This window comes from Lissotriton vulgaris, chromosome 3_1 (genome assembly GCF_964263255.1).
Source record: "Lissotriton vulgaris chromosome 3_1, aLisVul1.2, whole genome shotgun sequence".
Classification (NCBI taxonomy): domain Eukaryota; kingdom Metazoa; phylum Chordata; class Amphibia; order Caudata; family Salamandridae; genus Lissotriton; species Lissotriton vulgaris.
In genome coordinates, this window is record NC_141689.1 from 605808907 (window position 1) to 605834815 (window position 25909).

Here is a 25909-nt window from a genome sequence, read left to right on the forward strand (position 1 = left end):
GACCGTAGCCCCAGATTCCAGCTCCATACGTAGCCACACTGTGGCATTTTGCGTAATATATAGTTAAAAGTTCAGAAGGTGCCGGTTTCCCCATTTTCCTCGAGAAGGAGGTTAGTGCAGATGATGCTCGACGAAAATGTAGGTTTCTGGCTTCAATTGCCTTTTGCCAGTTCATTTCATCATCCACTAGGATGCCCAGGTATGGATATATCGAGGTTTTTTCAAGTCTGTTATTATTGACCATTATGGGTTTGGTCGTTTTTGTCCTTGGGCCAATTGCCATCGTGAATGTCTTTTTGATATTGATTTTAAGATCAAGTGAGTCCATGAATGAAATATATTTGTCCAGTTGCAACTGAAGTTGATTTGAGGTACGCGCTAATATTACTGAGTCGTCGGCGTATAAGAGGGTGGGTATCGGCCGGCGGTTTATCTGCGGGAGGTCCTGGCACCCTTCCAGCATTGCCTGCTCGAGCCCATTTGTGTATAGGTTGAACAGGAATGGGGCCAATACGCATCCCTGTCTTACTCCCTTCCTTATTTGAAAGGGTCGTGACAATTCTCCACTGGTGCCAAATCGAACTCGACCCTCTGCCATAGAATAAAGTTCTCTTAGGAAAGTTAGTATGGGAGGGTCCACGCCAAGTTCTACTAATAATTGCCAGAGCTTCGCATGCTGGACACAGTCAAATGCCGCGCTTAGATCGACATAAACAAGGAAAATATTTCCTCCTTTAGCGCGGGCATATTTTCCAGCCAGAAGGACAAGATTAAGGGCCTGCTCCACGGTTCCAAGCCCCTTCTGGAAGCCATATTGCAGGTCGGTTATGATGTTGTTCTCCCGGGCCCAAGATTGCAGTCGGTCCAGGAGTAGTCGACCTGCAATCTTGCCCATGGAATCCAGAAGGGAAATTGGACGGTAGCATGCGGGATCATTACGGTCGCCTTTTTTGAATATTGGCAATAGGATTGAGGTAGACCAAGATTGAAAGAGGCCAATTGAGGCTGCTGCTGACATCACCCGTAAGATTATTTTCGACCAAAAGTCCACGTCGTAAAGGAACAGGTCCATTGGCACCCCATCGGGTCCTGGGGCCTTCCCGGTTTTTGAGGCCTTGATTGCTTTTATAATTTCACTGAGGGAAAAACGTATATTGATCGGGTAAGTACCGCTTCGCTCCGCGGGGAAGTCATTGGTTGGTATGCTTGATGGTGCATCGTGAGAATTTCCGAAGATTTTGGAAAAATGGAGAACCCATTCGGCCTCCGTTATTGCTACATCAAGATGGTCATGGTCGGTACTATTGGCCATAAGTGGGGATCTCACAACTTCCCAGAAAGCAGTGCTGTCATTCCTTTGGGCACTATCATGTAAGCGCAGCCAAAGTTCTCGTTTAATCTGGTTTTTCCGTTCTTTCCGAGCAAAATTGTAGTTTTTCCTCAGTTGAGAGATTTCGTCCACGTCTCTCGTGGGCTTGTGCAAGGCTTCTTTTAGGGCTGTGAGTGCCTTTCGACATGTGGAATCAAACCACCTCTTGGTCGGGAGCTTGGTCTTGTTTTTTAAATTAACAAATAGCTCGTCCCTTATTGTTTCTTGGATATTATGGAAGCAACTGACAATCATTTCTGGCGGCTCTTCAGGTGACATACATTTGGATAGCCAGTGTTGAGTTTTTCCACAGATCCTCTGTGTCATCTCTGCAGGGTCGATTTTTGCCCATTTGATTGAGTACCCGTTCAGTTTCTTCACGGACACTAGGTGTTGTTCAAGAGAGCTGGGCTTTGCGGAATGTGCTCCTGCTTGCATCATGTTGATTGTCACACTGAGCGGGTAATGATCACTTATTGGATTAGTCCCAATTTTATAGTTTGTTAGTTGGCCTTTTAGTGAGTTTGATGCTATTATGAAATCGATAGTTGTGGCACAGCCTCGCCCGTGAAAGGTGGGCAGATAGTCACACTGCGGATCAACTAATTCGTTTACGAAGTCCAAATCTAGAGAGAAGAGGATTTCGTTAAGTTTGTTCCCGCATAACGAATGTGCAAAGTGAGGAATAGGATTGCCAAGTTCGTTCTGGAGACCGCAATTACCGTTTTTGTGGTTCATGCACATAGAAGAATTAAAATCACCGCCCCATATATAATGAGTAGGAGTAGTTTTGTTGTCACATTGTAAGGAGATTAAGAATGCAACTATCTCAACTAAATTAGACCAACATTCCAAAGAGGATAGATTATTATAGTAGTTTATAAGAATGAGTTTACTGGCTGCAAATACTGCTGTCTGCATGTCCTGCGTTATTTGGATAATTTGAAAAGTGGGAGACTCCTTTAGCAGTTTCACTCTAAGTGGGAGGGTATTGGCAATATGGATTGCAAGTCCTCCTTTTGGTCTGCCCATATTTCCGGGTACTGCCTGGGTGAAGATGGTTTTATAACCTATAAGATGCAGTGGAGTTATGCACCAGGTTTCTTGCAGGCACAGTATATGATGTTGCTTTGCTGTGTCGAGCCATAAAGATGATGTTATTTTTGAGGTCAAACCTGCGATATTCCAATATGCGATTGAAGCACCCAGTTTCGCAGTTGCCGTTATAGTGCTTGATGTAATTGGCAAAGTGTTTGCAGGCATAGTTTCTGGTGTTTCTCGTGGAATAGCCTGGTGGAATTCGGCTGGAGCCCTGGAGGCTGCTGGTGGCTGGTGGCACGAGCCAGGAATAATTTCGCCTTTTAGCGAAGAGTTTGCTTGAGGGGCTTTTATCAGAGCGTTCCTGCTAGTGGTTTGTGTCTGCTGTAATGAATTGTCATTATATTCAGAGGGGGGTACTGGGGGTATTAGATATTGTGCTAGGTTTGCTAATTGAGTTGGGGAGTGGGGTTTCACATAGCTAGGTCCCTCCCTGGGTGGTCAATCGACCATCTCCAGACAGTCAAAGCGATTTTGAGTCGGAAAGCCCTGCCAGCCTTCATAATGTTGATAGGGTCTTTCTTGCCAATATTGCCTCGGCCGTTCTCTCGACCCGGTTCTACCACTATGTTCATGGGTGTACTCCAGGTGATCCCATGGGTCTTGGTTCCATGGTTCCCTGGGAGTTTGGTGCCAAGACCAGGGGGGAGTGTTACGGTGCTGCCTCGCTGGGGGGTAGAAGAAAGAGAGATGCCGGGCGTCAATCCCTCCCTTCTTTTCAAGAGATGGCCAGGAGCAGATGTAATCCACTGCGGAGGGATCTCTGCATGTAACTATGATGCAGTCTCCGCGGATTGTTTTCGTGGTTTTCCCTACCCAGGTTACCCTACGGGCTGAGGAGATTCCTCCCGAGATGTGGGACTCTAAGGGCCTATTAATACTTAGCCACTGCATGACCTTGTTCTTTAATGACCATGCAGTTTCAGGAGTGTCATCAGTTTTCTCTGGTACACCTGTGAGAACTATAGTATAAGGGGTAGCTCCTGGGGGCAGGTGGGCTGGGCGTCTTGTTGGTGGTGATTTTTTCGTGATGTTCATTGGGGACGGCTGGGGGACTGCTGGATTTAATGGGAGGGAAGCTGGCTCTTTGCCAGATCGGGCCTTGTTTGTGTTATTGTTCTTGACCGCTGCTCCTGGGGTGTCTAAAATAGCTAAGTCTGTGTTTTTCGATTGGTGGTTTGGTGCAGCCGGGGTATTACTCCGTTGTGGTTTAGGCATTTGGGGTGTCGGGTTTTGATTTACGGAGTTTTGGTGATGGCTTTTTTGGGGTATAGTGATTGGATTTGGACAATTAGCTGTTTTACTTAATTGCGCTTGGGTTTGTATTTTTGGTAGCTGCGGTGGATTTCGCTTGCCCTTTACTTCTATGCGCGTGTTAGTGTCCAGGAGTGTTGCAGAAATTATGTTCAGCTGTGCTTCTACGTTTCTAATACTAAGTTGGATGGGTTTTAAGTGCTGGAAAAGGAGGTCTTTTATTGTCGTCAGAACTTGCGCCGTGACTTTGCACGTTTTGCAAGTTTTTTCGGGGACCTCAATTGTGGTTTTCGAAGGTGGTAAATTTGTTACGGGGGGAGGCAGTACATTTACTTGGGTTGTGGAGTGTACGTAATTTGGAACGTGGTCTAAACAAGGAGGAGTAATAACGGTATTGCTGGATGGAGTTCTATTGCTTTGTTTTGGGATAGCTCCTTCCCTTACTTCTTGGGGGTAGAGGTTCATATTTTCGCTTGTTTCCTCCTGGGTTTGGGAAATCACCAAATCTGGAGTTGCTTCCAGGTCGTCAGTGTATTGCGAGGGGTCTGACTCGGATTGTGTTACAGACAGATCCACTGTCGATGGCACGGTGTTTATATCTGGAACTGACAGAGACACGGGAAGGGAACAATTTTGTGAATTAGGATATATTGGAGAAGTGGCATTTGCTATGGCGCCTAGGGAGGAACGTTTTGCATTTGCGTTCAAGAGGTCTAATGACACTCTTTTCTCCATCAGGGCGATACTCTTGTTTATTACCTCGTGGGTCCGTGTTATGAAAAGATCGATGGGACCCGTGATTTGAGCGACCTCTTGTGCGTGTTTAGATTTGGTCTTTGTGGAGCTCCTGGTTTTTGGTGGCATACTGATGCCTATTTGCTGCAATGTCAAAGTTGATAGGGGGGTGGCCCGGTCCGGTCTCTGCCGGTCACTAACGGGCAACAACGGGCCCGCCCTTGGCCCGGGCTTCGTCCCGCGCGCGTCCCGCGTTGCGCGTTGAGGGGCTTGCTTAAGATTGCTGGGAGTAGAAAGGAGGCGGGCACTGGGAGGGGGCGCGGCTCACGCGGGAAGAGGAAACAGCTGATGGAATTAGCGCTGTTCCTCGCAGTCCCGGGGCCGCGCCTCTCACCTCCTCTGCGGCCTCGCGTTGGCTTCCTCCTCCCTCTTGGCAACGATGACAGAGATTTTCAATTGCTACTCCTGTAGCGCTGGTCTGGCAACAGCTAGGGCGTTTGTTCACAGAAACCTCAATGCGAGCGGCTCCCGCGAAGCGGGGGCCGCGAGAGGTTATAGGCACCTGATGGGGGCGGGCACTGGGAGGGGGCGCGGCTCACGCGGGAAGAGGAAACAGCTGATGGAATTAGCGCTGTTCCTCGCAGTCCCGGGGCCGCGCCTCTCACCTCCTCTGCGGCCTCGCGTTGGCTTCCTCCTCCCTCTTGGCAACGATGACAGAGATTTTCAATTGCTACTCCTGTAGCGCTGGTCTGGCAACAGCTAGGGCGTTTGTTCACAGAAACCTCAATGCGAGCGGCACCCGCGAAGCGGGGGCCGCGAGAGGTTATAGGCACCTGATGGGGGCGGGCACTGGGAGGGGGCGCGGCTCACGCGGGAAGAGGAAACAGCTGATGGAATTAGCGCTGTTCCTCGCAGTCCCGGGGCCGCGCCTCTCACCTCCTCTGCGGCCTCGCGTTGGCTTCCTCCTCCCTCTTGGCAACGATGACAGAGATTTTCAATTGCTACTCCTGTAGCGCTGGTCTGGCAACAGCTAGGGCGTTTGTTCACAGAAACCTCAATGCGAGCGGCTCCCGCGAAGCGGGGGCCGCGAGAGGTTATAGGCACCTGATGGGGGCGGGCACTGGGAGGGGGCGCGGCTCACGCGGGAAGAGGAAACAGCTGATGGAATTAGCGCTGTTCCTCGCAGTCCCGGGGCCGCGCCTCTCACCTCCTCTGCGGCCTCGCGTTGGCTTCCTCCTCCCTCTTGGCAACGATGACAGAGATTTTCAATTGCTACTCCTGTAGCGCTGGTCTGGCAACAGCTAGGGCGTTTGTTCACAGAAACCTCAATGCGAGCGGCCTCTACTGGACATGCGCTCACATACAAAGGACGTTAATAATAGGCTGTTGCTGGGCAGATTTCAGGTGCAGCTAACAAGGAGGTAGGACAAAGCACACGATGAGCACATGGCGATGTATGGCATACAAAATGGCCGCTACAAATACAAAAATGAGTCGGTTCATTCGCTACGATAATGGTGAAATACAGCATGTCTTCTGCTAATGCTTAACCTAATCGCAGTTGATTTACAACAGGCACATCTATATTTAAGGCAATGATAAAGATTATAGTGAGGGAAAGAAGATAGGATTACTTAGGATACCCCTAGTGGTGTCGCTTGAAATTGTTTGTTTTAAGGGCGTACACGAGGAGACCTAGCTACTACTGATGGGTTCACGTCACCAATATCATGAGTATTCGTGAAGTGCGTCCATGCATGCGTGAGTCCGTAATGCTGTATTTGACACATACTGGCAATAAGAGTAGGTTCATGGACATATCCTCAGGCCAGGAGTCTGCTTTGAACCCTTCCTCTGCATGAGCTGTTATTGTTTACCTCATTTCGTACCCAGATACCATTGGCACTCGAGGCTCGCCTCTCGTCAGATCCCCCCATCTTCCTGCCTCATGTGACTCTGAGACCCGGAAGAATATCACCCGAACCATAACTCAAGGTAGACTTACACCACCTGCAGTTCCGAGTGCCTCTGGAGGGTAAAGATACCAGGTCCATAAACTCTGGTCCCAGTAACACCAGGGCCAGACATCAATGCAGATGCACACTGCTGCAGTGGCTAGGGGTCCCTATCTGACCCAGGCAGCAGAACGAGGGGACCAGACAGTGCTCCCCCAGGCAGACACCAGCTTCACTTCCTGATGCTTTAAAGCGGTCACGGTGCACTGTGTTTAAAGAGGAACCAAGAAAAGAACAAGCATTTGCAATGCAATAGGTCTTGCATTTATGCAAATTTGAGCTATTGGCTTTGTAAATCACAATTCCTTTCATTTATGTTTTGGTTTTTAAAACATAAATAAAAGGCATTGTCATTTACAGTGCCAATAAGTTAAACTTGCGTCGATGCAAGACCTATTGCATTGCAAATGCTTGTTTAAATAGCTTTCCTATCTATCCCTTGGTTAGACTTTGAGTACAAAACAAGAACCTAATTTTAAATATGCATATTGTTCTTTGAGATTTCAATCTAATGTAACTTTTCTTTCAAGCATAATTCCAGCAGCACATCTGACCCTGTTCTGACTCCCATTTTTGTATTGTTTGTGTTTCTTGTTCCACTGCCTGGAAAACAGACACTTCTGTCCTCACGCATAAATCGCTGTCCTGTGTGAGGCCCAATATTAGTATAGTGCAAATCAATTGTTGAAAATCTGGCAAAGATTCACCCACTTCTTTTCAAAATTCAAACTGAATCACTGCTCTTCAGGAAGTAAACACAGTGAGAAATGTTCTCAGTTACGTTTTGTCAAAATAAAAATGCGTATACACAAACTAAATATGTACAAATCATGAGTGAGGTAAACATAACTGTAATGAAGGTAAATTAAATGTATAGGTGCAGCATTAGGTTGAAACGGGGAGAAACCACTAATGGAGGAGTAAAATGCCTATAAATGTATTTATATATTTTGTATGTAGATGAGACAGATTTTTTAGTTCATTAACAAAGTATGCTACATAATAAATATGCCTGCTGAACTCCAGCATGCTGCCTGTTCCAACATAGTGCCAGCTCCTTCATCAATCTTTTCTGGGTTAATAAAATGCTCGATGGATCCTTGTAGTGAAAGTGCCTATCTTTCAAGCAGCCCAGAGCTACTTGTTTTTGTGGTGTTTGCAGTATAAATGTTCACTATTAATGAAGGATCAATAATATGAATTTACTGCAGTATTTGAATGTGAATCCAAGTGGTGCAGACGCACACCCCCATTTCTCTCGGCGAGCTTGTTATGTTATGTTATGTTAATAAAAATGTATAGAGCGCGCGTACGCCCGAGGGCTTCTTGGCGCTGGTACGATAAAAAACATAACAAGAGGTGAGTCTGCCAGAGGAGTTATTTCGGGTAAGCCTTTATGAAGAGGTGAGTCTTAAAAGCCTTTCTGAAGGCAAGGAGGTCTTTGCTCTGTCTGAGGGCTAGTGGCAAAGAGTTCCATAGGGTGGCTGCTAGGAAGTGGAAGCTGCTGCCGCCTTGTCGTTTTTTCTTAAAACGAGGAACTTCTAAAAGGTCTTTGTGGGCAGATCTTAGATTCCGTGAGGGGACATATCTACCAATCAGCTGTCTGATAAATAGAGGTCCCTTGTCTTGCAGAGCCTTAAAGATGATGCATCCGACTTTGAATTCGGCTCTTTGAGCCACGGGTAGCCAGTGCAAACTCTCTAAGCCTGGTTTGATAGGTTCCCATTTGGGTACTTTGCATATCAGCCTAGCGGCCTGATTCTGCAGGTACTGTAGTCTTTTGAGTTGTCCTACGGGTAGGCCTAGGTATAGGCTATTAGAAAAGTCAATGTGGGAGAGGACTAGGGCCATGACTACCTGGATTAAGGCGGAGGGAGTGAGGAAATGGGCGATTTTCCTGATTTTCCTCAGCTGGAAAAATCCAGAGGAGACCACGGTTCCAATTTGGGATTTTAACGAGAGGTCCTCGTTGATGGTAATCCCCAGGCTTTTTACAGTGGAAGATTTCTTAGGGGGAAGGCCCATGTCCGACGGCCAGAAGTTAGGGCTCCAACTGATTTCGCTCTTGCCGGGCAGAATCAACTCAGTTTTCCCTGGGTTTAATTTGAGGTGATTTGAGGACATCCAGCTCTGGATTAGGGTCATAGTGGCTTGGAAGTCCACCACCGCGTTAGGGGAATTGAGAACAAAGATAAGCTGTAAGTCATCTGCATAATTGTATGCAGTGACTTTGTGCTTACTCAGGGCAAAGAGGAGGGGCCGCATGTACAGGTTGAATAACAGGGGGGATAGTGAGGAGCCATGGGGCACCCCACAGAAAGACTTGACCTTGGCGGCAGAAAAGGGGCCTAAGCGAACCGACTGGGTACGTTCGGAGATGAACGATTTTAACCAGGCTAGGGCAGAGTCTCTGAGACCCGCCTGTTCGACACGGTTGACCAGAATGGAGTAGTCAACCGTGTCGAATGCCGCTTGTGCTGCGGTTGCAAACCGGCCACAGCACAAGCTCCTATAAAGAAATGGGAGTTTTTGCTAATCTCTGCACAGCGTGGCAGGCACACCATGGTTGCTTGTCACTAGGTGCTGGGATTGACAGGGGGGCACCATATGTGCCCCCCAACGAGAGGCTTCAGAGTCATGGGGGCCCCCAAAGTTGCTTTCCGACGGGCATTTCATGTAAGAAAGTCAAACATGAAAAGCCTGTGGGAAACGGACATCGTAATCCCAAAGGCAGAAACGCCGACCTTAGTGGATTACGTGCAAGTTCCGACTGGCCGACAGGCTGAAGCCAGTCGGAATCACCAGACGGTTTTAATTCCGACAGCCGTATTTGTAATATGGCAGTCAGAATCGAAGCCAAAGATGTTGTCGGAAAGCCTCCAACCACAGGTCTTTCCGACCAACTTGAAAATCAGGGCCTATATTTTGGACTACAGTGTCAGGAGAATGGACTGTTGGGGAAAGACAGATTAACGCTGAGTTAGCTGATTGCGATCTGGATTTAGGAAAGTAAAATGTGGAAGTAGATGTGTGCAAAGCATAGAATGAAGTAAGAGAGGAAAATATGGAATCTAGACTGTGGTGTTAAGAAGTGTTCCATGATGCACAGTGGGAGAATGTTGTTGAGTGTGATGTGGTGATATAAGATGGGTTATGGCAGAAAGTGGAAGATTAGAGTGGTGTGTGATATGGCGCAATATGAAGTGATGTAACAGGATATGGGGGCTAGAACAGGAACCCATTCTTCATTTAAGAATTGTTGATTTAACATCACATAGTGAATTCACGCTCTCATTTACCTTTCTGTGGCCATATGGATCTTTGCTGTTGTTTTAGAGAAGAGAAAAATAATAAATTAAATAAATTCTCATCACAATCATTAGTTTATTTCAATATAGTTTGGTATGAGATAATGGGTTGTATTAAGTAAATCTTTTAGCAGATCAACTTCATTAGATCACAGAATAAAGTCATCAAGTTTACTCATTAAAATCTTATTAAAAACAATCATCAATCAATAGCAACAAATTGAATAAAATGCATTAAGCGCATTCCATAAAGGAAAGAATCCCTTGTCTTGCAGTTTCCATTTTTCAGTAGGAATTGTTAATGTTTTGCACAACAAAAACGTTGGGATGGTACTAGACTGAATCCATACACTTCCTCAGGATATGTTGGCCTATAGACCAGCTAGCTCACAGTGCCACCATATATACCCCTAGCCATAGTTAAGTAACAAATGGTTTAGGCAACCTCAGGACATGACAACCCTGATCCCCCCAGGAATTGTGGTAACAAATCTACAATCTTTCCGCTCAGTCCTTCGCACTCTCTCAGAGAGCTACACAAGAAATGCACAAAGGGGCATGTTCAATATTTATTGAACCATTGTGATTCTTCTATAAAAATATGTGCTCCAATAATTAAGAAATAGAAGTAGTTAAAAGTGATTAACAATATAAGTGCAGTGAAAAGAATGAACAATTCCACTATTGGCTAAAACAGTGTGTATATACTGGCATGTAAGTACTGGGTATAATGTACTCCTACTATGCATTCCCTAACCTAGTTGCCAAACGTGAGTGTTCTACCAAATATACCTTGTTGGATGGTCTAGCCCCCCATCTCCTGAAGGCAAGGTACGTAGGTCCCAATCTTAAGTACAATTTGGGCATCCCTCCTCACAGAGGGAAAACAGGAATCAGCTGAGATGAGACTCTGACACAGTGATGACCTCGCAGTTACAGCAGAGTGCTCCTCTAATTTGAGCATCGAAATACATGTGTATTTATAACAACAGTATCCATGCTTTTGTGTCGCTGCTCAAGATGAACTGGTATTGTTTATTGTCTCTGTAATAGCAATGTCATCTCATTGACGAATAAAAAATAACACCTTGTTTACAAGGTGAGTCCAGGCCTTGCACAAAATGTTCAAGGTGTTGCGATAGTGTACTTACAGAGTAGTTTTGCAAGCAATGTGGTTTCATAGAAACTAATCCTTCACTGTCATGTGAAGGATTAGTGTCAAAAGTCATCATGTGGAAGAGAAGGCAACTTACGAAACATGTATATGTAAAAATGGCAGTGTTTCTTCCCTGGCCTAACCGAGCCATGTGACACCCTATTCTAAGAATATGGGAGAAAGGAGTCTGTCAAGACAGCTAGTTAAAGGGAGAGTGAGAGAAAGCATAACATTTCAGTATTAAAACAGACATTTGAGCCATGGCTAAATGCCCACCTCTGAGCTGGAAGCTTCGCCTCCAAGCCGCAAGTCCACCTCCGGCCCAGAAGCTCCGCCTCCGGGCCATAAGCTCTGCCCCCAAGCCGGAACCTCCGCCTCCGGGCCGGAATTTACGGCCCGAGTTCGGACGTAAAGTTAGTAGTCTTAAATCTATTCTGTGAATACCGAAAGTAGTAAGTTCATTCTGTGAATCCCGAAAGTAGTAAGTTCACTTTGTGAATCCCGAAAGTAGTAAGTGCATTCTGTGAATACTAAATAGTAGTAAGTTTAGGATTTAGTCTTAAGTTCATTCTGTGAATCGGGCCCACTGACTGGCTGTTCTGAGCTGAGCTGTGCAGAAGTGCAGGATGGATTCACAAGACTCCCAGAGGGAAGGTGCTGACCGAAAAAGAAAACTAAAGTTCAGCACAGGTGAACTGCAGGTGCTGGTGGAGGAGGTGGTAAAACACCACACCCAGCTGTTTGGAAAACAGTCTCGGCATGGACCAGAGGCGGTGAAGAGGAATACCTGGCTGGGTATCCAGGCTAAGGTGAAAGCCATAGGGGTCGCTACAACAGAAGTGGATGACCTCAAGAAAAGATGGTATGATCTGCGGATCATCACTAAGAAGAAGTTGCCTTCACAGAGAAAAGAGCCCAATGTCACAGGTGGAGGAAGGAACAGGGCACCTGCCCTTATGGATCTGGAACTGCTAGTGGAGTCCACCCTGGAGCCAGAGAGCATATTTGGGATTGGTGATGCTGACAGCTCAGCCCAAGCTGCAACAAAACAAGGTAAGGGACATGTCCATAATTCCTCCCCCCTAGCCTGTCTTCCTTCCCCAATGTCGCTGTGTGTTACACACTCCAGTACAGGCTTTTGTGTCCTCCAGCAATGCATCATGGGAGTGGTAGTCATTTCGTGTCAACAAATTGGGGGAACTTAAAAGGGCTATTTTTAATGGGGTCCAGAGTACATGCCCTGACAGAACGTAAGACAACGAGAGGTACACATTACCCCGGGGACTAGGGAAAAGAAAGGAACGAAAAGAAAAGAAAAGAAAACCAAGAAAAAAAGAGGGGAATTCCCCTTTCGGAACTAAAACACTCACACAATCAGCAAGCTAGGTGTCATGCTTCATCATATGGGTTTTGCTCCTCGTCAGACTGGCACAGCAATGTCTGACGGGCACCCACGAAGGGGCTCTTTATTGGAGATCTTTTGCTCCTGCCTTTGTTGCATGTGGTATGAGGGTTAAAGAAGTGGTGTAGTTGTGCAAAGTGTGTGTAAATTAAAAAAGGTTAGGTAATCCATGGATTAATGATGTGGTTAACTACCTCATTAAAAAATAGTGAGGGAGAGATACACACTGGTGCAATGGTCCAGTGGTGTATCTACTATCCGGAGGTCGACATGTTTCAGGCATACATTGCAATTCTTCAGGACCTATAAAGTGAAAAACTGCACTACACACATAGCGGGGTATACAACCTTCCGCTGGAAGTAAGTATATGCGCAGGCCACTCGGTCCTGCCCTCTATTGTCCGACCTAAAGTGGGGTGACAGAGAGCAAGAGGAGATGTAATACTGTTCCAATTCTGCATTATTTAGGTCACAAACGCTTGGTTGATAGAATGAATTGTGCACACAACACAATATGGCTAGGTGGGTACATGTTGTGGCGGTGCCGAGTTATTTAAAAAAAACAAAAATGGAGATAAACATTGTAAAAAAATGGTGAAGACGCTATTGGTACTTTAAACCACAATGACCAAGGGTCGCTATCAGTGAAAGTTAAAAATGTTGTTGCTCACCCTAATGTAGTTGCTAGTGCGCTAAGACGGGATGTTGTAGAAGCCAGAAACACCTGTACAGCATACTCGCAGTAGCGCCCAAGCACTAACAAGCATACACATACGGTTGCAACCAGGGAAATGCCGCCATCCAGGTCACAAAACCAATTGTAAGTACGTATACTGCTGAAGTATATGCCACCGCCACAAAGGAAATGCCCGGGAAAGCCTGTGAGTATGCGGGAGACACGTACAACTAATGCCTCCATAAAGCATACTCACACACACCGAGTGGCAAACCAAGCCCGAGCTGCATTGCACAACCGTAAAACACCACCGACAATCGTGACGGTAGCCGACAAGTACTGGCCACCTGAAAGTGCAGCCAATAAGTACCGCAGTGACATGTGCTGCTACGAGGGGCAAAGATACCGTAATAAGTGCTTACCTGTCCGTCGAGCGGACTAAACCTTCAACACCTACCCACATGGAGTCGAGCAGTGGACGAAGAGCGACCGGGGCAGGGTGGCAGCTTGAGAGCCTCTGTTTTATCCTGGCATCGGCCATCAAACACAACCCTCATCACGTGTCAGTGTCCACTGAAGAATCACGCATGCGCGGAAGGGGTCACCAGAAGGTTTCCGATGCTCCACTGACCAAGCTGTTGGTAGTGGTCCAGTATGGAGGCCATCTTGTAGTGTGAGGGCCCTATTTCAAGTAATGAGGGCCGTAATGAATGGTGACTAGATGGTGAGTAGGCTACTTATAACTGGCGCTGATTGTGCGAGGTGTGTGCATAGGGAGAAATTAGTTTTAAAATATGAAATTGAAACGGACATGGCTCGAGGACCCGAGAAAGAAATTAGCTCGGGAAAGTAACTCGGGAAATTAAAAGTAACTGGTTTGCTGGCAAACTGCACATCCTCCACATGGATAGTGGCCCACCACTGGTGGAAGGTCCCAGAGGGTCCTCTGGATGTTACCCTCCCTCACCTTGGGCCTTGTGTGTATTAGTTCATCTTTGAGGTTGGCCTTGCGTTTAAATGCAAACCTCGGGCGTGGGATGTTTAGGTTCGCGGAGTTAATGATGCTCCAATGTTTGTTAATATTCTTCTTTATGTATGTGGAGTTTCTTGTAAAGGTGGTTACACAGGTGATAGTGTCTGCTGGCTCTTTAGTTCCCACATCTAGCAAAACCTCCAGAGGGTTATTCATTGCCCTTTTGTAGGAATTGCGGACCAGTCTAGTGGGGTAACCCCGTCCTGTAGTTTGTGTTGGAGTAGTTTGGCCTCCTTCTTATAATCTGCTATAGTTGAGCAATTCCTTTGGACCCTGAGGAACTGCCCAAAAGGTAGGTTGTCCCTCAAGGTTTTAGGGTGATGGCTTATATTAAGCAGGAGGCTACTCCTGTCTGCGTCTTTACGGTGGAGGTTGGTACTCAATCCATTCTCATTGAGCCAAATCCTAGGATCCAGAAAAGGGATGTTAGTCTCAGAGATGGTATTCGAGAATTTTAGAAAGGGATTTTGGAAGTTGAACCATGTGCAGAAGGCCTGGCAAGTAATGTGATATACCGCCGCCATAGCATGAGGTTTTCTTTGTACGGGTTGGTTTCACCCATGATGGTATTCTCCTTAATAGTAGCCATGTAAATACAGGCTAGACTAGGAGCAAAGGTGCTACCCATGGATGTTCTCTGTATTTGGTGGAAAAGCTGGGTCTCATATTGAAAAAAGTTCTCAGTCAAAGCAATTGTGGCGCATGCCATGATGAATGAGATAGGCGTGGGAGATGACCAGTCCTGGTTCTGCAAGGTAGACTCTACTACTTCCAAAGTGGCCTGCTGGGGGATGTTGGTGTAGAGTGCTTCTACATCAAGGGTAAGTAAGAGGTCAACTCCCTCCCTTCCCTCTATGTTGTCTATGAGGCCGAGCACATCCATAGTGTCCTGCAGGTAAGAAGGTATGTTCTTGACCAAAGGCTGCAAGAAATTGTCGGAGAATTTGGAAAGTGGTTCCAAAAGAGACACGATACAGGACACAATGGGTCTGCCGGGTATCGGTGTCACTCCCTTGTGAATCTTCGGGAGGGTGTAAAAGTAAGGTGTCTTGGGGTTACTAGTGACTTAGAATGCAGCTTCATTTTGGCTAATCTATCCGTTAGTCTCGCCCTCCATCACTAAACCCGTAATAGCAGTAGCAAGTCGCTTAGTTTGATCTACTATTAAGGGGGTGTAGTGAGTTGAGTTTGCAAGTTGACGTCTACACTCAATGTCACAGTCAAGTGTCGACTGTATAACTGTAGCGCCCCCTTTGTCAGCCTGCTTGATGACAATGGTTGAATCATTGGCCAAGGACTGGATTGCCAATCTCTCTGTCTTTTTCAGGTTGTGGTAGGAGAGGGTATTGGGTTTGGTCTCGAGACTCTTGAGTACAGCCCCCTAAAAGGCTAGTATTTCAGGGGGTACCATGTTGTTGGCTGGGGTGAAGGTTGAAGGGTTTCGTAACCCTGTGTCCTCTTGGTCAGGTTCCTGTCTATCCTGGAAAAAGGCCCTCCGCCGTATTTTCCTAAAGAATTGTTTCATCTCGCACATCTCACTGAAGCTGTCTGAAGTGGGAGTGGGGCTGAAGCCCAAACCTTTTTCCAGAACATCAATTTCAGTGGGGGAGAGTGTTCTGTCTGATAGGTTGACAACTAGGTTCTCTTCCCTCTGGTCATGCTCCTGGTCTCTACTGTTGGTGTCGTCTGATCTGTACACCCTTCTGCCCTCCTCTTTTGCGCCCTCTTCCTCTGCCCCAACCTCTGCCTAAAAAAGGGGGGGTTCATGGGATAGAACTGTGGGGGGCCCTGGCGGTAGAAAGAGTATTGCCAGGGGGGCCATGGAATACCTGGCCTCTATTGTAACCTTGGGTGGCATTGTTACGGCGTTGGTTGCGCTTATTAGAACTCCTGCCACTAGAATCACTATTGGTGGAGCCCCTTCTGCTACCCACATCCGAACTGTCATCAGAGGAGTAGCTATTTTTTGAAGTGGCATAGTCATCCTTAAGGTAGGGGTACACCTTTACCTTATAGAATTTAGCCACATCTTTCTGCAATTTGGCAATCATTTGTTTGAGTAAAGACTCCTTATTGTGAGCAAGTTCGTTGTTAATTTCTGTGAGTTTAGTAGCAAAGGCAGTTTTAGGTATAGTCCCTTTTAGGGCAGTTTCTGCTGCTTGTATTTTTATTAGGAGGGCATCAGCCAGTCTCTTAGCAGTCCTAACAATTAGGAAGAGTAGGTCTTTGGTGCACTTCCATGAGACTTGGCACCAGTCTTGTTTGAAGGGACCATCCTTGAGGAAGAGCCTGGGGAGGATATTAACTATCAATCCATGGGGTGCAATATTTGCTCTTAAATATTCAGTCATCAGTGCGCCATGAATAGTGATTTTAGGAAGGTGGATACCTGACTATGGTTACCCCAGATTGTTTGCCTAGTATTGAGCTGGTTTTCGACTTAGTTGGCCTGGAATCCTGCTAATCAGGGCCCCAGGCTATCTGCTCTCTCTGTAAAATGGACTCCATGTACCTTAGGTCCATCTACAATTGAATATTGGGTCACCTTATCAGCCCCTGTACAGAGTACTATAGGTACCCAGGGCATAGGTGCATTCAAGGCCTACCAGGGGCTGCAGCATATGTTTTGCCACCCCTGGCTGGCTATCCAAAATTACACAACTGGCTGATCACTCAGCTGGGGCAAGGTGGTGTAATCACCCCTTGCTTAGATATAGTATACCTATATCTAAACCTATATCTGGGCACATATACACCTATAAGTCACTCCTATGGCAGGCCTTAACAATCCTGGAGGCAGAGAGCTTGGTTTTATGTGAGATGGTGCTCTAGCATGAACTGAGCCTGTCTGCAGCTTTCGGGACCAACTCCCTTAGCTGTTCTGGGATATTGCCATACCATATTCTCTTAAGTGCATTATAATCCTCGCCGTTTGGCTTTATCAAAACATGTTGTGTAAGGTGTCATACGCTTTGGAATAGTACCCCCTCGCCAGTTCTGGTGACGGGGATAGCATTCCGCCCTTCTAGAGGGAGAAGACATGTTACTTTGCTTAAACGCAGTTAAATCTAACCAGAGCCTCAGCATCACAAAATGGATGCTGCTGCCACAGACACAAGTCTGGCCTCCTGCTGCTGTTCGAAACTCTGGCAGAGGAGGCCTGGACAAATGGTATCCTGTCACAGGGAGGTGTTACACCACCCCAGACAGGAGATAGTGGATTGGGGCAGAGATGGCTGAATGAAACTAGACACTGCCTGGGGCGCACAAGGCGTCCCATTTATAGTCCAGTTCAAACCATTGCTGGGGCTCTCCAGCCCCAGCTCTGGCACAAAACTGGACAAAGTGAAAGGGGTGTAACCACCCCTTCCTGGGTCCCACCCATAGGAGGGACCTAGCAGGTGATCCAGCCCCTAGATTTGGAATAAAGGTAGGAGCTGTGCCAATGCAACTTAGATAATCCTGACTGAAACTTTAAAATGCAACTCTGGACCCTTCGAAATCCTACTCAACGTAGAAGACTGAAGAATCTCCCTTGTGTTCAAGGAGCTGCCACCCTTTGCAAGCAGGCACCATCAGCGCATCGAGACTTCCTTTGCCGTTGCTCTCGCCAGAGCTCGAAGGACAGAGACCAACAAGACCTAGACTCCCAGACTTCCACAGCCCTAGCAAAGCTTAGACCCATGGATGCGATGTAAGACGTGGGACCGGCCATCTTGAAAAGTCAACAAAGTGATTCCTGTGCAGCTTCCGAGGATCCCTCGATGCTGTGCTTTGGGGTTTGAGAAGCCCTAGCCCCGAGCAACCTGTGCTCCAAAGATCACCTCTCCACACTCTCCGAGTGCTGCGTGGGGCCCTTTTGCACTTTTCTTGCTTGACCCATTGTCCGGACGCTTGCCCGTTGGCTAGTGGCATCTGTGACGATGAACCATCAAAACTACACTGCTGGTCTGGTTGCTCCAGACTGGCCCCGGCTCCCCTGAAAAGGTGCCATCAATCTGACCTTCCCGGTCCGATCAAGAAGACATGTTCGAGTCCTACGTGGGTTGCCTTTGCCAAGGCTTGGTGACTCGGAATCGAGTACCGACACCGCCGACAGCAAGAACCTTCGTGGGACAGCTCGTGTTCACCAGCTGGTCATCCTTGATCCTTCCTGGTCCATGTGGCAGCAGAGACAAACTACTTGACAGTACCTGATCGCAACCCGACATTGCCTGGTTCCGTCCTGGTTCCATCCTGGTCACTGGCTAGTGACCTAGACTCTGTCCCCTCTGCTTTCAGATACTCTTTATCTTCGATCCACCCTTGGATCCAACCTGACTCTTCTCTCCTGGCCGCCTGCAGCATCTTTTCCTCCAGGCTCCATAGAACTTCACGACGAAACCCGACACACTTTGGCATCTATGCACCCGCTTCCTGTGGGTGAGGTAACAATATAACTCTGGTGCTCCTATAGTGGTTTACACCTCTAGTGTCCTAGTTTTAAGTGGCTAAGTTCTAGTCCAGTCGGAAGTCTCCGAAACCTAACACTTTCTGATTTTTACGCACCATTGACTTGTATGGTAAACAGGTTGCCTATAGACACTGCACCCGCATCCTGTGGGCCTCCTATGTCCTAACCTTTGTTAGTCCAGTGTAGGGCCAGCGATTCCCAAGGCCCTAGGCCTGTTCATTGTTTGTGACGTGATACTTATACCACTTTCTTAATATATGGTTTCAGTGGCCACCCGGCCTATCCATAATTGTGCAGCTTATTGTATGTTATACTGTGTTCTTTGTTTAATGCTTGTGCTTCTATGCTCATAAAGAGTATAGGGGATTATTCTAGAAATAAATACATATATTTTGTAATATATTTGTGTGGTGTCCTTTCATTTGGTATTTAAAAGGATTGCATATGGTAAAACAGCTGGCTTCACATGCCCTCTTGAGTTTAGCCTAAGACTGCTTTTGTCCATGCTACCCCTAGGTAAGCTGATCTATAAGGTTGACTTACAACCAATCACCATAAGGGTCGTTTGGACTGGTGCAAGGTGCTCACTAGAATAGTGAACACCATATACCAGGCCAACTTTTCACAGTGATTCTCAGCCAGTCTTTTTTCAATTGGGTGATAGTGACCCAGTCATCAGTAGTAGAGCTAGAGGCAGCTGCTCCTCCAGCCCCAAAGAGCGAGGGTGCAGATCTCAAGCCCTCTGCTATGGCGTCTTCTTCTAAGCTTAATTCTGGGATATCCTCCATGTTTGGTAAGCGATCCAGAGATTAAGACAAGATTCAAATCCCGGTTAACACAGTGGTTACTCAAGGACTGGGTATGGGCCTCGGAGTAAAGATTATACTGTAGGTAACCTTAACCAAAAAACTATAGGCTGATAAACCTCCAGGACATAGGGGAAAAAGTCTTTGCAAAAGTAATATTAAACTTATTAAAAGATTGGGCAGAGGAAAACCAAATCATTCCCCGGAACAGGGTGGGTTTAAAGCCAGCCATTCTACAATCGACCATTGTTTTGCTCTTTGGGCCATAGCGCGGAAGTCAATGGAATCTCGGGGTAGGTTATTCTGTTGTTTTGTTGACTTCCGTGCAGCCTTTGATCTAGTGGACCAGGAGCTGCTGTGGGAGGCCCTAATTAGTCAGGGAATTCCTAATGATATACTGCAGCTGCTACAAATGCTCCATACTAAAAACTGGGCACAGATAATCTTAGACATAGATGGTAGTTTATCAGGGAAAATAGAAATTGGAAATGGTCTGCGTCAGGGATGTGTATTAGCCCCCTTGTTGTTCTCCTTGTTCCTAGCTGACCTTCCATCAATGTTGGGGAATACAACTGGGGCAAGCCCGAAACTAAATGGTAAGCAGATAGCATGTTTACTCTATGCTGACGATCTGGTGATTATGGTCCAGACCGAGGTTAGCTTGCAAAGAAAACTAAATGTATTTAATGACTACTGCTTAAGGAAAAAACTTGTGATAAATATGGACAAGACCAAAATGTTGAGCTTTGGCCGGAGGAAAACTGAGTTCTCATGGTGGATTGGGTCAGAAAAAGTGGAATCAGTAACAGAGTATAGATACTTGGGGTTATGGTTCGAGCAGAATCTGAAATGGAATACCCACTTAGAGGCATCAAAATTAAGAACTTCTGCCTCGATTAGCGGTCTGATATTGTTTAATAAAGCCTATGGTGCTATGACTGACAATCCAGTGCTAAAAGCCTATGCAGCTATTGTACCCCAGCAATTTTTGTATGGCGCTGAATAGCTGTTCCTGAGTGGAATGGAAAACTGGGAAGTGGAAGAAGGTAAAAACCTAAAAAAGTTATTTGTGCTCCCCCGGTCAGCAATGGTTCAGGCGGTAAGACTGGAACTAGGCCTGACTTCATGGGGTACGCAAGTTGGTATGGCCCTTTTGCGCTTTTGGCATCGCCTAGAAATATGCGCAATTACCAAAATATCTCAATGGTGCAAAAATTAAATTCAGGACAGGAACTAAAATGGGCAAGATAGACCAGGGGGAAAAATACAAATTTATGCAAGAAGATGGGCGTTAATGTATGCCCTATTGTCTCCGTGGCTAATATTGATAAAAAGTTACTTCGGTCGACAGGGAAGGAAATATCGCATGCACAGGACAAAATCTATCTTGCAAGTAAAATTTCGATCTGTTTTATGATTGATGCATGGAATAATGATCAATGCTTCCCCTACATTGATAAGTTACCGGACCGCAAATTACGAAATGAGGTTCTGAGGGTAAGAATTGGGGTAAACCCTTGTTATATGAACAACTCTGTAAAGCGGGCGATGATTAATGAGGAGGGAAGCTGCATTTGCTCTTTGGGGTCCAAATGTGATATGCTGCACATCTTATTTGATTGTCTGAAGTTTTTGGACTTACGTATTACATTATTAAAACCAATTTTTATGAAAAATGAGATTAAAACTAGGACCCAGGCTGTGACACTGATGACAGAAATGGCCCATTTAGATATTGCTGTGGCTATAGGGAAATATATGCAAAAAGAGAAGGCAGTTTTATATCTTTTTAACGAGTTTTAACAAATAGCTATTTTTAAAACAGATAATTGTGGGCTTTTAGATCAAATATGTTTTAGGAGGTTTTATGTGTGTTAATGAAATGTTTTGTTTAACTTTTTTGATGAACCTTTTATAGACATGTATTGTTTGTGGACCAACGGTCCGAATAAATGTGAAATAAACTTGACTAGCCTTAGTAGTTCTGCGGGAGTTAGCCCGTGCTAGAAGTGTCAACAGATTGAGCGAACTTAATAGGGCTAGTTTTAATGGGGTCCAGTGTACATGCCCTGACAGAACGTAAGACAACGAGAGGTTACCAGTTCCCCGGAGACTAGGGAAAAGAAAGGAACAAAAAGAAAAGAAAAATGTCTGACGGGCACCGACGAAGGGGCTCTTTATCGGAGATCTTTTGTTCCTGCCATTTGTTGCATGTGGGTATGAGGGTTAAAGAAGTGGTGTAGTCGTCCGAAGTGTGTGTAAATTAAAAAAGGTTAGGTAATACACAGATTACTTTAATGATGTGATTAACTACCTTATTAAAAATTAGTGAGGGAGGGATAAAAACTGTGGCAATGGTCCATCTACTATCCGGAGGTCGACATGTTTCATACATACATTGCAATTCTTCAGGACCTATAAAGTGAAAAACTGTACTACACACGTAGGGGTGTATACAACCTTCCGATGGAAGTAAGTATATGCACAGGCCACTCAGTCCTGCCCTCTATTGTCTGACCTAAAGTGGGGTGACAGAGAACAAGAGGAGATGTAATACTGTTCCAATTCTGCATTATTTAGGTCACAAACGCTTGGTTGATAGAATGAATTGTGCACACAACACAATATGGCTAGGTGGGTACATGTTGTGGCGGTGCCGAGTTGTTTTAAAAAAACAAAAATGGAGATAAACATTGTAAACAAAATGGTGAAGACGCTATTGGTACTTTAAACCAGGATGACCAAGGGTCGCTATCAGTGAAAGTTAAAAACTTTGTTGCTCACCCTAATGTAGTTGCTAGTGCGCTTCAGCGGTCTGCTCCCATGTAGTGGCACCTAAGAGTAGGCACCCTTTAGAGAAAATGGGAAAAGACGAGAAATTGTAGAAGCCAGACACACGTGTACAGCATACTCGCAGTAGCGCCCAAGCACTAACAAGCATACACATACGGATGCAACCAGGGAAATGCCGCCATCCAGGTCACAAAACCAATTGTCAGTGCATATACTTCAGAAATATATGCCACCGGCCACAAAGGAAATGCCCGGGAAAGTCTGCGAGCATGCGGGAGACACGTACAACTAATGCCTCTATAAAGCATACTCACACACACTGAGTGGCAAACCAAGCCCGAAATGCATTGCCCAACCTTAAAACGCCACTGACAATCGTGACGGTAGCCGACAACTACTGACCACCTGAAAGTGCAGCCAACAAGTACCGCAGTGACACGTGCTGCTACGAGGAGCGAAGATACCGTAAGAAGTGCTTACCTGTATGTCGAGCAGACTCAACCTTCAAGACAGACCCACATGGAGTCGAGCAGTGGACGAAGAGCGACCGGGGCAGGGAGGCAGCTTGAGAGCCTCTGTTTTATCCTGGCGGCGGCCATCAAACACAACCCTCATCACGTGTCAGGGTCAACTGAGGAATCGCACATGAGCAGAAGGGGTCACCAGAAGGTTTCTGATGCTCCACTGACCAAGCTGTTGGTAGTGGTCCAGTATGGCGGCCATCTTGTAGTGTGAGGGCCCTATTTCAAGTAATGAGGCCCGTAATAAATGGTGACTAGATGGTGAGAAGGCTACTTAGAACTGGCGCTGATTGTGCGAGGTGTGTGCATAGGGAGAAATTAGTTTTAAAATATCAATTGAACGGTCATGGCTCGAGGACCCGAGAAAGAAATTAGCTTGGGAAATTAAAAGTAGCGCGTAATTGAGAGTTGTGTAAAAAACAAAAATAATAATAAAAACAAAAATGCATAGAGGCTCCGTATGTGTATGCTTGTTAGTGCTTGGGCGCTACTGCGAGTATGCTGTACACTTGTGTCTGGCTTCTACCAATTTCCCGTCTTTTCCCATTTTCTTTACAGGGTGCCTACTCTTAGGTGCCACTACATGGGAGCATACCGCTGAAGCGCACTAGCAACTACATTAGGGTGAGCAACAACGTTTTTAACTTTCACTGATGGCGACTCTTGGTCATCGTGGTTTAAAGTACCAATAGGGTCTTCACCATTTTGTTTACAATGTTTATCTCCATTTTTGTTATTTTAAAATCACTCGGCACCGCCACAATATGTACCCACCTAGCCATATTGTGTTGTGTGCACAATTAATTCTATCAACCAAGCGTTTGTGACCTAAATAATGCAGAATTGGAACAGTATTACATCTCCTCTTGTTCTCTGTCACCCCACTTTAGGTCGGACAATAGAGGGCAGGACTGAGTGGCCATGCGCATATACTTACTTCCAGTGGAAGGTTGTATACCCCCCTATGTGTGTAGTACAGCTTTTCACTTTATAGGTCCTGAAGAATTGCAATGTATGCATGAAACGTATCGACCTCCAGATAGCAGATACACCACTGGAGCATTGCACCAGTGTGTATCTCTCCCTCACTAATTTTTAATAAGGTAGTTAACCACATCATTAAAGTATCCGTGGATTACCTAACCTTTTTTAATTTACACACACTTCGCAAGGCTACACCACTTCTTTAACCCTCATACCCACATGCAACAAATGGCAGGAACAAAAGATCTCTGATAAAGAGCCCCTTCGTGGGTGCCCATCAGACATTGCAGCGCCAGTCTGACGAGGAGCAAAACCCAAATGATGAATCATGACACCTACCTTGCTGGGTGTGTGACGGTTTTAGTTCCGAAAGGGGAATTCCCCTCTCCTCTCTTTTTCGCTTGGTTTTCTTTTCTTTTCTTTTCGTTCCTTTCTTTTCCCTAGCCTCCGGGGAACTGTGTACCTTTCGTTGTCTTACGTAGTGGTAGTCATTTCAACATACATCAGTGCAGTCATCATGAAGGAATGTCAGGCAAGCCACACACTACATGTAGAAGCAGTTTGGCACCATGAAATTGTGTGACTGAATTGTAATTTAATATAGAAATACACGGTGAAAGCACCACTAAGCCAATGTCTATATCTGTCCACAGGAGAGTCATCACGCAAGACTGTGCAGGAGAGGGAGAAGAGTGCACCCCAAAGGGAGAGGAGTGAGGATGGAACCAGGAGTGCAGGGCCCAGCACTGTAACACCTACAGCACCCATTACACATGCAGCTGCCACCCCAGAGGCAGCACCATACAACATCCATCATCGCCTCTGCTCTTTGACTCTCCACAGGTCCTAAGCCTAGAACAGTATTTGAAAACAATGGCATAAAGACCACAATCGGACAATATGTACACTTTTCTTATACCCAGCCGGGCAAAGAATTTATTTAAGGAATATATGACAAAAAGTCAATTTATACATTACATTATAACATCAAACATTTAGTGTTTGAAGTAAGGCACAAGCCTGTGCCGTACTGAGCAATAGAGAAAAGGTTGTGAGAAAGGGTGCAGAAGAAAGAACAGTTTACATCAGGCAAAAGGAAGGTTTGAGCAAAGCCTGGTACTGCTTTAGAATTTAAATTGGCAGTATTCCCTAGAGTAGAACATACATATATGAATAACAATGAAACAACTGTATGTCTACATAACAAAGTCGACGGCGTTTCGATCCCGCGCTCAAAATAATGGGATCATCACCAGGACTTAATATGCCTGGAGTATCATAGAGCAATATGCCTGTAAAGAGAAACAGGGGAAAAACAGAGAGGCAAAAAAATAGTTTTTTAGAATGCTACTCTGTGTTTGAGAGCATAAAAGGACAACTTAGTCACACTCTAACTGACATGCAATTCGGAATCGCAGTGCAGTGAATAGTGTTTGGTTGTTGTTGGTTGTGACGTGAAAATTGGACATAGTGTTACTGCTTGGCTGTGCCTATTTTGTGAAAGGCTGTCATTTCTGTGATCGTGGGGAAATGACAGCCTGTGTATATAGCAGCTACCAGAGAGTCGGATTCAATGCAGGATAGTGCTGCTAGTGGTAGGGTGCAAGACTTTGAAAAAACTAAAATTGGGCGTGATCAGACTTAGTGTTAACGGTATAACATGCCGGCATACCCAAAGGCTGGAGGATTGCGCGTTCCATTTAATTGGCAGGGGCCACTCAGTACGTTGGCCACTCAGTACGTTGGGTGAGGAACTTCAGGAAACTGGAAAAGATATTGCAATTATTAGATATGCGACCCTGGTGGGCTCGAGTGGCAAGCCTACTGTAAGTTCGACTCTTACCACTGTATAATCAAAAATGGTTGCCGAGTGATTCTGTGGTTTTGGTAAGGTCGCCCAGTATTGGAACTCCATCTGGTGGAGTCTTCGTTGGAAGTACGATCTGTGGGCAGGAATTAGTGATTGACATTAGCACCAAGAAGGATTTATAGATACGGCGGGGGTCAAGGGCAGAGGCATTCTCACCTTGGTAGAAGATGAGTTAACCCTTAAAAACGGTCAGATTGATTCGATGATCCGCTGTGTTGGGTGGAGTGAGCGCCTTGGTATCTTTTCCAGTTTCCTGAAGTTCCTATAGTGACCTATAACGTTGTCACCACCACGCCTTCAATGCCAAGTTGAACAGCGCTACTCACTTATGTGTCTATTGTAAGTAATAAGTGAGCTATATGATCTCCTCTTAAACTAGAGATAATAAGCTTTGGAGCATTGGCTATTAGTATCATAACCATGGCCTTTGTTTTGG